The following is a 13,624-nucleotide window of genomic DNA, read 5'->3' as shown; positions in this document are numbered from 1 at the left end:
CGTTCGTTTCTCCTTGGCGCGATGTCATCTGCCAGCTGGACAATGAAACGCGCCAAGCAGCCCTCAGTGAACGTGCATGGTTCCAGGAGCAGCAGGATGCGTGTACCGTACTCCCCTGGCACACAACTCTCCAGATTTGGATACAATACAGAAAAGTCAAAACAACCTTCTGTGAAATTAAAAGCAACGATGGTAACACTAAGAGTCAATGGGAAATCCACTGTTACACTAGTGGCCATTAAAATTGCTACACCACGAAGATGACTTGCGTCAGACGCAAAATTTAACCGAGAGGAAGAAGATGCAGTGATATACAAATGATTGGCTTTTCAGAGCATCACACAAGGTTGGCGCCGGAGGCGACATCTACAACGTGCTGTCATGAGGAAAGTTTCCAACCGATTTCTCATACACAAACAGCAGTTGACGGCGTTGCCTGGTGAAACGTTGTTGTGATGCCTCGTGTAAGAAGGAGAAATGCGTACCATCACGTTTCCGACTTTGATAAAGGTCCGATTGTAGCCTATCGCGATTGCGGTTTATCGTATCGCGACATTGCTGCTCGCGTTGGTCGAGATGCAATGACCGTTAGCAGAATATGGAATCGGTGGGTTCAGGAGGGTAATAAGGAACGCTGTTCTGGATCCCGACGCCCTCGTATCACTAGCAGTCGAGATGACAGGCATCTTATCCGTATGGCTGTAACGGATCGTGCAGCCACGTCTCGATCCCTGAGTCAACAGATGGGGACGTTTGCAAGACAACAACCATCTGCACGAACTGTTCGACGACGTTGCCAGCAGCTTGGACTATCAGCTCGGAGACAGTGGCTGCGGTTACCCTTGACGTTGCTTCACAGACAGGAGCGCCTGCGATGGTGTACTCAACGGCGAACCTGGGTGCACGAATGGCAAAACGTCATTTTTTCGGATAAATCCAGGTTCTGTTTACAGCATCATGATGGTCGCATCCGTGTTTGGCGACATCACAGTGAACGCACATTGGAAGCGTGTATTCGTCATCGCTATACTGGCGTACCACCTGGCGTGATGGTATGGGGTGCCACTGGTTACACGTCTCGGTCACCTCTTGTTCGCATTGACGGCACTTTGAACAGTGGACGTTACATTTCAGATGTGTTACGACCCGTGGCTCTACCGTTCATTCGATCCCTGCGAAACCCTACATTTCAGCAGGAAAATGCACGACCGCATGTTGCAGGTCCTGTACGGCCCTTTATGGATACAGAAAATGTTCGACTGCTGCCCTGGCTAGCACATTCTCCAGATCTCCTACCAATTGAAAACGTCTGGTCAATGGTGGCCGAGCAACTGGCTCGCCACAATACGCCAGTCACTGCTGTTGATGAACTGTGGCATCGTGTTGATGCTGTATGGGCAGCTGTACATGTACACGCCATCCAAGCTCTGTTTGACGCAATGCCCAGGCGTATCAAGGCCGTTATTACTGCCAGAGGTGGTTCTTCTGGGTACTGATTTCTCAGGATCTATGCACCCAATTTGCTTGAAAATGTAATCATTGTCAGTTCTAGTACAATATATTTGTCCAATGAATGCCCGTTTATAATCTGCATTTCTTCTTGCTGTAGCAATTTTAATGGCTAGTAGTGTAAATGCAGAGGAGAGAGCGGGTATGCGGAAAGAGCAGTTTGAATGCCTCTGAGGAGGGAGATTTCTCTGATGTGACAGCAGAAGTAACAGATGTCGGTACAGAAATGATGGGAGATCCAGTAATGTAATCTGAATTTAAAAAAGCTTTGGAAGACTTCAGATTAACTAATGTGGAAGGGATAGAGAACATTCCACCAGAATTTCCAAAATCATTTGAGGAAGTGGCAACAAAAAGGCTATTCACGTTGGTGTGTAGAATGTATGAGTCTGGTGAGATACCGTCTGACTTCCCGAAACATATCGTCCACACAATTACGAAGACTGTGAGAGCTGATAAGAGCGAGGGTCATCGCACATTCAGCTTAACATCCGAGTTGCTGACAAGAGTAATACACGGAAGAACGGAAAAGAAAATTGTGTTAGATGGCGATCAGTTTGGCTTTAGGAAAGGTAAAGTACCAGAGAGGTAATTATGAGGTTTTGGTTGCTAGTGGAAGCAAGACTAAAGAAAAATCAAGAGATTTTCATTGCATTTGTCTGCGTGGGAACAGTGTTCGACAATGTGACTTGGTGAAAGATGTTCGACAGTAATATACAACACGTACAATAGCCAAGAGAAAATAGTAAGAGTGTAAGACAACACGTACAAGAGCCAAGAGAATATAGTAAGAGTGGGAGACAAAGAACGAAGTGCTCGCATTAAAACAAGGGTGTAAGACAACGCTGTAGTTATTCGCTCCTATGTCGAGGAAGCAATAATGGAAATAAAGGGAAGTTTCAAGAGTGAAATGAAAATTCGAGGTGGAAGGACATCAGTGATAACATTCGCTGATGACATTGCTGTCCTCAGGGAAAGTGAAGAAGAATTACATGATCTGCTGAATGAAATGAACAATCTAATGAGTACAGAATATGGATTGAGAGAAAATCGAAGAAAGACGGAAGCAATGAGAAGTAGCAAAAATGAGAACGGCGAGGGCTTGACATCGGCATTGGTAGTCACGAAGTAAATGAAGTTAAGGAATTCTGCTACCTACGCAGCAAAACAAGCAATGGCAGACAGAGAAAGGAGGACATAAAAAGCAGACTGACACTGGCAGAAAGGGCATTCCTGGCCAACAGAAGTATACTAGTAACAAACATAGGCCTTAATTCGACGAAGAAATTTCTGAGAACGTACGTCTGGAGTACAGCATTCTATGGTAGTGAGACATGGACTGTGGGAAAACTGGAACAGAAGATAATCGAAGAATCTGAGATGTGGTGCTACAGGCGAAGGCGGAAAATTAGGTGGACTGATAACGCAAGGAATAAGGAGGTTCAGTGCATAATCGTAAAGGAAAGGAGTATAGGGAAAACACTGACAATAAGAAGGGACAGGACGATGGGACATCTGTTAAGACATCATGGAGTAAATTTGTAACGTCCCCCTCACTTATCGACCTTAATGACAGTGAAAAATTAAACCGCATGTACCTAATGGAAATTTGGGAAAAAGCAATCGTCACCGAAGTTAATCTGTCGGTAAAGAGGGAGTAAAGGGTTACATCTAAATGAAAGGAAAAATGCAAATGAAATTGGTGGAAATTAATTTTGAGAAAAAGGTAAAATTAATAAAGAAAGTAAATGTGCCGTCGTCACGTTAACAATTAATTGGCGTTAATTAGATATTTGAGATTTGGGGAAAATTACGGTCGCCAGTCCTATGGACAACTACTATAATAACTGAAAAAGAAAGGTTATTGCGCATATAATTAGCACTAAAAGCGTGGCAACTGAAGGTTGACACGTGTTGTGTGAAAACTGAAAGTTTGTCAGAAGTGATAAATTTCGCTACACTCTGACTTAATTTAGCAAAAAAATTAATTAAATCGGAAAATTGAAAGTTAATTTAGTGACTGAAATTAATAGTGAGATTTGTTTCTGAACCACATCGAAATTCAGTAAATTACGGTTAGTCTTGGGCTACCTCAACAATCATTTCAAAAGCTACTTGAATCTACGCAATTTAGAAATAAGAGATTTAACTTTGAACTTGAATTAAATGATTCTGAACAATTAACAATAGTAAAATTTAGTACGTACCAAGCTGAGCTGCAATCACAGGTAAGCTAAAATATGGTAACAAAACTCGCACTCTTAATTTGTGCTTGTGTAATCTAAATATTGTAGCCAGCTATGAATACTTTAACTGAACTTTGAAATTAAAGCAGTGAAATGGAATGATATTTTTTTAATGCTGGCGTATGAATTTCAACGACACTGGCGTTCATTCCGGAAAAGAAAGGGACCCTGCTTGGTAATGCAATTGGGACAATGAGCAACAAAGGTTCATGCTACGTTGCTGTATTTTAGTGGTGCAAATGGAACAGTTTGAAAAGCTGAGATCGCCACGCAGCCGAGTTAACACTGCCAAAGTTCCTAAACACCTTGGTTCTCTACACGACCTATCGATGTAATCGTTCGATAGCATAGTTTTCCTAGGCAAGACCCAGCGTAAAAATACAAATAATATTTACAAAACAAACCAATTATACATCGACATAGACGCATATATATATATATATATATATATATATATATATATATATATATACAAAAAGCAAAACAATTACAATATATAAAGACACAGAAATGTCATATCTTCGGGTAACAAAATAAGGAAAAATTTATAGTACAATAGATGGAAATAGGAGGATATGCATTTGCGGCGTTACAAATTCCATGGTAATACAGGGAGCCATAGAGGATACGAAGTGTAGGGGAAGACAGAGATTGGAATACATACAGCAAATAGTTTAGTACGTAGCTTGTAAGTGCTACTCACAGATGATGAGGTTGGCACAGGAGAGAAATTCGTGGCGGGCCGTATCAAACCAATCAGAAGGCTGAGTGAAAAAGAATCTGGGGGACCACCTTGATCGGAGTGTTCGCGCCATGGGTCCTCGGCCGAGAAGACTAGCGCGGCTGTCAACGGCATCTGAGTCCGGGTGTCTGGAGCGGGGAGATATAAAGTGACGTGGGTGTAATGACGTCCAGGTCTTTGAACCTCGTCCTCCCATTGATCATCTGGACCCTGTTCTCGTGTCCCACGTGCGTCTTCCTCTCGGGGGCGCATTCGGGCTTTTTTTTTTTTTTTTTTTTTTTTTTAGGGGTCTATACCTGAGTCAGGTAAAAACGACACGCGTACACGTTCACTTTGTTGTCGACTTTTCTGTCGCTCTATTGAGATACCTTTATGTCAAGAACGAGTAGGTGGTAGGTGTGTCAAGAGGAAATTTACGTCAAATAATAAGAGCCACGATCCCCTAGCGGTGTAAAATCGTGAAGCTTCTACGTCATTGCAGTCATAAGGTACAGCCATTACGAAATGTGTAAAAAATGTTTCAGTTGTTCGCAATGAGATTCTGGAAACAAATATGTTCTAAGAAGCGCATGCATATGAAAAATCATACGATGAGATACAAAGACACATGTCCCGCATTTTTTGTAATGTCCAGGGCATCATCATAAATCACGGTGAAATCAGTGTCGCTGTTGGCTTTGAGTACAAGAGTTATTTCTGTTCCTCTCGTTGCGTGTTTCTTTTTTTTTCATTGCCTTCTGTATTATACTGTAGCAGTTACTTCTGTGCACGGTCCAAGTTTCATAGAGCTATTGTAATATTTCTGGCTTATTCAGCCATCATATTAGGCTCCAAGAAGCTGTTCCCAGAGCAGTGGAGATTGAAGAGGTATATAGATGACGAAATAAGGTGTAAGTTACCTGTGACAGATGTTAGATTCGGTACCATTCCCGTGAGAAAGACGGCCTGCATAATGCTACTGCTGTGTGCTTGGCTGCTGTGCTCGGAGCAAGGTCGCCAAAACGCTCGAGTATAGTCATTATTATTAGCTAAACTACTCATTGGAATGTCTTCACTTTTTAATACAAATATCTCTCAACAGCTGACTATCAGTCATTTTAGAATCATTAAAAACAATTTGAATCAAAAACAAAATACTGACGAAATTGCAGACGAAGCACTTCGGAAGCGTTCGGGTCACGCCTTTTCTGGTATGGCGCGCGAAGTGTTTCGGGCTGTTCGTCACTCTGGATTAGGCAGTAGAGAAGAACAGACATGTTGTCCGTGGGAGGATGTGTTTGCCAGTATTCAGTATTAAAAGATTCACTCCGGTAATCATGAGGCACAGGCACGTGCCACAAATAGTGTAAAGACACATTTTCGTAAACATTGTGTTTGATCATCTGCTTTGCTATATCGGAAGGTGCTGTATTAAGATAATGTAGTCTTCTCGTGTGGCTATATTAAAATACGCGAGTGGCATCCCAAAGAAGTGATACATTACTTCAGAACAGAACCTCGCTAAAAGTCAGTTTCAGCCTCAAGATACAGAGCCTACGACCTGCGTGCTGTTTTCTGCGCTGAGGCATCAACTTGAAGACAGCAGGTTAGTGAACTATGACAGAACCTTCGTATTCCACACAGTGCAGTGGAAACAACTAGGCGCCTCACGTGTGCTGCATGCACAGAACAAATGTTCTCGGTGACACAAGCAGAGGAGATAAAAGAAGGATGATCGTTATTACCACCAAGAATCACTTCATTCTTCCTTTCTTGCCGTACTATGTTACAATACTTGAAGATATACTTCGGAGCCAAGATCGCAATTAAATATTTAATCTGAATTGAAGACCGGTTACAATAGCACTTTGCTGTCATCTTCTGATCTGCAGTACGACGTAGACACAAAATATATTTGTAAACATACTTCCTATGCCAGTAGTAATGAAATACGTAAGTATACTATTTTACATATAGGTAACGTACCTCATCCTTTTTAAAATTGTGTCATCCAATTTGACAGTGGTGAAAATCAGACAGTTCCGAAACGCAAACTCGACCAGCAGATAGGTAACAACCAATCAGCCTGGCATTAATAAAAATACTATTTACAACTATGCAGCTTTCCACCGATTACGTGCGACTACTCACATGCTTGTCTGGAGCTGTACTGAGTCGATCAAGCTACCTCTAATGCCCGCTACACATAAATTATACAATTCGCTTACCAAAATTTGTACAGTAATTAAAGTAGTCCAAGATTGAAATTAAAGAAAGTTGCAGACATTTATAAATACGATGAAGCGCCAAAGAAACTGGTATAGGCGTGCGTATTCAAATACAGTGATGTTTAAAGAGGCGGAATACGGCGCTGCGGGCCGGCCGGGGTGGCCGAGCGCTTCTAGGCGCTACAGTCTGGAACCACGCGACCGCTACGGTCACAGGTTCGAATCTTGCCTCGGGCATGGATGTGTGTAATGTCCTTAGGTTAGTTAGGTTTAAGTAGTTCTAAGGTCTAGGGGACTGATGACCTCAGAAGTTAAGTCCCGTAGTGCTCAGACCCATTTGAACCATTTTGAACGGCGCTGCGGTCGGCAACGCCAATATAAGACAACAAACGTCTGGCGCAGTTGTTAAACCTTTTACTGCTGCTACAATGGCAAGTTATAAAGATTTAAGTGCGTTTGCCCATGGTGTTATAGTCCGCGCACGAGCGATTGGACACAGCTTCACCGAGGTAGCGATGAAGTGGGAATTCTCCAGTACGACCATTTCACGAGTGCAACGTGAACATCAGGAATCCGGTAACACATCACATCTCCGACATCGCTGCGGCCGGAAAAAGACACTGCAAGAACGGGACCAACGACGACTGAAGAGAACCGTTCAACGTGACAGAAGTGCAGCCCTTTCACAAACTGCTGCAGATTTCAGTGCTGGGCCATTAACAAGTGCCAGTGTGCGAACCATTCAACGAAACAATATCGATATGGGTTTTCGGAGCCAAAGGCCCACTCGTGTACCCTTGATGACTGCACGACACAAACCTTTACGCCTTGCCTGGGCTCATCAACACCGACATTAGACTGTTGATGACTTGAAACATGTTGACTAGTCGGAAGAGTCTCGTTTCAAATTGTATCGAGTGGATGGGCGTTTACGTGTATAGAGGCAACCTCATGAATCCACGAACCCTGCATGTCAGCAGGGAACTGTTCAAGGTGGTGGAGGGTCTGTACCGGTGTGGGGCGTGTGCAGTTGGAGTGATATGGGATGCCTGATACGTCGAAATACGACGGGTGACACGTACGTAAGCATCCTGTCTGATCACCTACATCCATTCATGTCCATTGTGCATTCCGACGGACTTGTGCAATTCCAATAGGACAATGCGACACTCCACACGTCCGCAATTGCTACAGAGTGGCTCCAGGAACACTCTTCTGAGTTTAAACACTTTCCCCAGACATGAACATTATTGAGCATATCTGGGATGCCTTGCAACGTGCTGTTCAGAAGAGATCTTATTGATTTATGAACGGCCCTGCAGGATTATGGAGTCAGTTCCATCCAGCATTACATCTGACATTAATCGAGGCCATGCCACGTAGTGCTGCGGCATTTCTGCGTGTTCGTGGTGGCTTACAGTATATTAGGCAGGTACACCAGTTTCTTCAGTGTATTACGCAGTAGTAATTTGCTGTCGGTATACAAGCTTTCATGGAGGTGAGTATTGTCATATACTGCTACAAGCTTTTTTAATCTGCTATGTACATGCCATTTTTATAGGATTTAAGAGGAATTCAACAAAGCACGTGTGTGGTCGCACGTGATCATCAACATGATGTAAAAAGTGTTTTCCTAATGACAGACTGGTTGTCGTCCACCTGTTGGTAGAGCTTTCGTTTCCAGTTATTTAAGTTTTCAACAGTGTCAAATTATATAGCAAGATTTGGAAAAAGATGAGGTGTATTACGTATATGTAAAATATTATATTTATGTATGTGACTACGACTGGCATAGAAAATATATTCACAATTGCGATGTGACTATGTCGTATTGTAGATCCGAAGTGACATCAGAGCTCTGTTAAAACCGGTCATCAGTTCAAAATACGCTACTGGCCATTAAAATTGCTACACCACGAAGATGACGTGCTACAGACACGAAATTTAACCGACAGGAAGAAATTGCTGTGATATGCAAATGATTAGCTTTCCAGAGCATTCACACAAGGTTGGTGCCGGGGGCGACACCTACAACGTGCTGACATGAGGAAAGTTTCCAACCGATTTCTCATACACAAACAGCATTTGACCGGGGTTGCCTGGTGAAACGTTGTTGTGATGCCTCGTGTAAGGAGGAAAAATGCGTACCATCACGTTTCCGACTTTGATAAAGGTCCGATTGTAGCCTATCGCAATTGCTGTTTATCGTATCGCGACATTGCTGCTCGCGTTGGTCCAGATCCAATGACTGTTAGCAAATATGGAATCGATGGGATCAGGAGGGTAATATAGAACGCCGTGCTCGATCCCAACGGCCTCGTATCACTAGCAGTCAAGATGGCAGGCATCTTATCCGCATGGGTGTAACGGATCGTACAGCCACGTCTCGATCCCTGAGGCAACAGATGGGGACGTTTGCAAGACAACAACCATCTGCACGAACAGTTCGACGACGTTTCCAGCAGCATGGACTATCAGCTCGGATACCATGGCTCCGGTTACCATTGACGCTGCATCACAGACAGGAGCGCCTGCGATGGTGTACTCAACGACGAACCTCGGTGCACGAATGGCACAACGTCATTTTTTACGGATGAATCCAGGTTCTGTTTACAGCATCGTGATGGTCGCATCCGTGTTTGGCGACATCGCGGTGAACGCACATTGGAAGCGTGTATTCGTCATCGCCATACTGGAGTATCACCCAGTGCGATAGTATGGGGTGCCATTGGTTACACGTCTCGCTCTCCTCTTGCTCGCATTGACGGATTTTTGAACAGTGGACGTTACAATTTAGATGTGTTACGACCCGTGGCTCTACCCTTCATTCGATCCCTGCGAAACCCTACATTTCAGCGTGATAATGCACGACCGCATGTTGCAGATCCTGTACGGGCCTTTCTGGATACAGAAAATGTTCGACTGCTGCCCTGGCCAGCACATTCTTCAGATCTCTCACCAATTGAAAACATCTGCTCAATGGTGGCCGAGCAACTGGCTAATCACAATATGCCAGTCACTACTCTTGATGAACCGTGTTATAGTGTTGAAGCTGCATGGGCAGCTGTACCTGTACACGCCATCCAAGCTCTGTCTGACTCAATGCCCAGACGTATCAAGGCCATTATTACGGCCAGAGGTGGTTGTTCTGGGTACTGACTTCTCAGGATCTATACACCCAAATTGCGTGAAAATGTAATCATATGTCAGTTCTAGTATAATATATTTGTCCAATGTATATCCGTTTATCATCTGCATTTCTTCTTGGTGTAGCAATTTTAATGGCCAGTAGTGAAATGTTTAAATGCGACCTTGGCTCTGAACTATTACAACCTGCTGATCGCCCCCTGATCACAATGTCTGTACTGAACAACGAGCTAAGTCACTTGACAGTCACACATCTTGCGTAATTTGTCAGGGCAGTTAAATAGTAAACCTTCCGGGATGTAAGGTCGTGGTCCATGAAACTATTCGGCTCCTAACGTTTCGTCCAGAGCTGCGCTGGACATCTTCAGAGGGGTGTTTCTCCTCCGGTGAGTCTTGCCGACTGACGGGTCGGACGTCTGACCCGTCAGTCGGCAAGACTCACCGGAGGAGAAACACCCCTCTGAAGATGTCCGGCGCAGCTCTGGACGAAACGTTAGGAGCCGAAGAGTTTCATGGACCACGACCTTACATCCCGGAAGGTTTACCAGAAGATATGTCTTCTGGTCGTGAAAGCCTTCATACTATGAGCAGTTAAATAGAATCCGAACATCCGCCACAACGGGGACACCGAATGGTTCCATTCAAAAGTAATCAGCATACTTGTTAAGAATGGGAGACAAGACGATCAGACCCTGTTTCGTAGAACGCGGTCGGCTACTGACGGGTCCACAACCGCACTCCTTCCTCGTCCGAGTGAAACCGACATCCCAGCCAAATCGCTGAAGCGCAGCCTTCGTCCGATTGGCAGTGTGGGGTGGGCGTGATTCCATTCGACAGCATTCCGACAGACCGAGGCAAACGGCAAAGTCAACTCTGTAAACATCCCACATCTCTCCCGCCAAATATATGCAAAGTTCTTAACACAACTTGGACTGCAGGTGCCATCTGCTCGTCAAGTTCATCGAGCTTCGTACCACAATCAATGCGAACTACTATGAAGACACTTTGCAGAAATTGCTAAGTGCCACAAAGTCAACACGCCCGGGCATGCTGCTGAACGGAATCATCCCGTCCCACGATAGCGCGCGCCCCCATACTGCCTATCGGACGAAGGTTCCGTTTGAGCTATTTGGTTGGAAAACTTTGCTACGTCCTCTGTACAGCCCGGATCTCTCACCGTGCGATGTTCACATCTTTGGCGACCTGAAGACACACGTGGATGTCTGTATCATTCGCACAATGAAATGTAAGAGTGGATGCTTCTGTTGATACGTCAGCGGCCGACCGCATTCTACGGAATCAATAATTAACCGTCTCGTCTCCCAGTGGGATAAATGTCTTCATACGTGTGGTGGTTACTTCTGAAGGTGTTCGGTTTTCATATGGCTGCCCCTTACACTTTCGTCCTGAACTCCTGCACCACCAGTCTGGTTCTTAAATTAACAGCATCATTCAGTAAATTCTCAAATATTCGGACTAATGTTCATTAAAATCTGTATACATTGAAGCACCAAAACACTGGTGTAGACATGCGTATTCACGTACAGAGATATGTAAACAGGCAGAATATGGCGCTGCGGTCGGCAACGCCTATATAAGACAAGTGTCTCTGCAACGTCCCCTTTGAACAATTTATACAAGACTGTGCTTAACCTGACACACAATACTTTGTTAGCGCAACGCAATCTGACTTTCAAAATTCCCTACAAAAGAATGGCCCTGACTAACATTAAACTATACCTTTCACAAATCACTTACCTCACAAAAATCTTCGCTGCTCAAGCTACTGCAATACAGCAAGCGCCACTACTGCCAGCTAAATAAAAGATTCAAACTACTAAAGGCACTAACTACTGATAGGGATAGTTAGCAAATGAAAGATATTAATAGAGAACAAACAATGTATTTACCTTGATATCATCATGTATAAATATACCAGTTCATGACAAATTACAAATCTCCGCCATCTCTCTCCCCACATCCACCACTGCTGGCGGCTCACCTCCAACTGCGCAACGCTACGCGCTGTTCCCAGCCAGCTGCCGCTGCCCAACACTACAATGGCAGACAACAATGCAAACTAGCCACAGACTGCACACAGCACAGCCAGTGATTTTCATATTGAGCGCTACGTAACGTTGCCAATAAGAAAACATAAACAGCCTACTTACATAGAGAAAACATAAACAGCCTACTTACATAGCCCCCATGCTCCCCACAAAAATTTTTACAAATGGTGTTGGGCACTGGCCAATATAGATTTGACAAAAATTTTTCACAATTACAGTAACAAAGATATAAAATGCACACACTTAGTAATATTATGTTGGTCAAAAGGTCAAAATTTCTCACAGTCCATAAAGACAGTCCACATTGTTCATCACAGTAAAAATGCAGAGTTTTTCTCAAAGTCCAAGCAGTAAAAGAAAATGCACATAGAAGTAGTGGATTCCATGCAGTCTTGAAGAAGTAGTGTTGTCCTTCCAACGGAAAGACAGTGCTGGCTCTTGACATGCTGACAGGTAATGGACCACAACAGAGCAAACCCACAACAGAGTCATTCGAAGTTTTGAAGACTATTGGTAGGTAGGTCATCACAGAACAGACCCACTGTAGTCCTGGTAGAGATTACGGTATTGGTGGGCCACCAGAGGTGCCGACCCACTGCAGGCCTTGTAGAAATAATGGTACTGGTGAGTCAGCAAAGGTGTAGACCCACTGTAGTCCTTGTAGAAATGGCCAGCAGCCATCTGTTGCGACTGTGCAGGTGCACAATCATCATCGAAGAGTCTTGCGGATAATATAGCAAGTCCATAAACCACCACTTGTGCACTCACAAAGTTTTTGAAATTGTCCTTAGAACCAGCAATGCTGTTATCCAGTCCCTTGCTGAGTTATTAACACACGTGCAAACACTAACAGTCCCTACTTCTCACAGATTGTCCATATACTATGACCAACAGAAACGTGTGCAGTGAAATGTAACTAACAAGTTAATAATGTCATGAACTGGTGACAATTACAATTTTATAACATAAGAATACAATTACAAAGGTACAAAATACATCATTAAAAACATAACAATACAGATAACATTTGTAGTAAAACAGGCGTTACAAAAGAATAGAAATAAACATATACATCAGTGTTACAAAAATAGTGACATAAGTACATACATAAAATAATGAGAATAGTTTTCGAAACATTAATTTCACACATGAACATTGAAACAGAACAGAATTGTAAACAACTTTACAAAGAAAATAACATATTATTAATGCAACTTATATTTGAGGATAACAGTATTCCTCCTCATAGTGAATATAGCTTAGTATTAGAAGAGAAAAAAAATTCTATGAAACAGTACACAGAGACAGGAAGAAAACAAATACTCAAGGGTACACAAACACATAGTGGGATAACACCAATAGGAAAGGACAGGGTTCGTTTTCAGTGTAACATTTGGTACTGCAGTCCAACCCAAAACTTCATATATCTTTCCTCTTATTTCATCCTTTGTTTCCACCAAAAAAAATTCTATCTAAGCATGCTTTCTGTATTTATATGTTCACACATTTCTTACCTCAACATTTATTTCCAAGAAAATCCTACCTAAACCTGTTTTCTCAATGCATTTCTTCCAATTCATCGCAACTCATTCTCTTAGAGGCTAGCCCCTCTTAAGCTAACTTAAATCTACTGAGCTCAGATGCTAAACTAAGGGACGAGGCAATGCAGCAGCACAAAACAATTAACACAAACATCAATGACAA

The sequence above is a fragment of the Schistocerca piceifrons genome, chromosome 7, assembly GCF_021461385.2.
Source record: "Schistocerca piceifrons isolate TAMUIC-IGC-003096 chromosome 7, iqSchPice1.1, whole genome shotgun sequence".
In the NCBI taxonomy this organism is placed as follows: Eukaryota; Metazoa; Arthropoda; class Insecta; order Orthoptera; family Acrididae; genus Schistocerca; species Schistocerca piceifrons.
The sequence above is the reverse complement of the archived record's forward strand: the minus strand, read 5'-3'. Positions refer to the sequence as shown.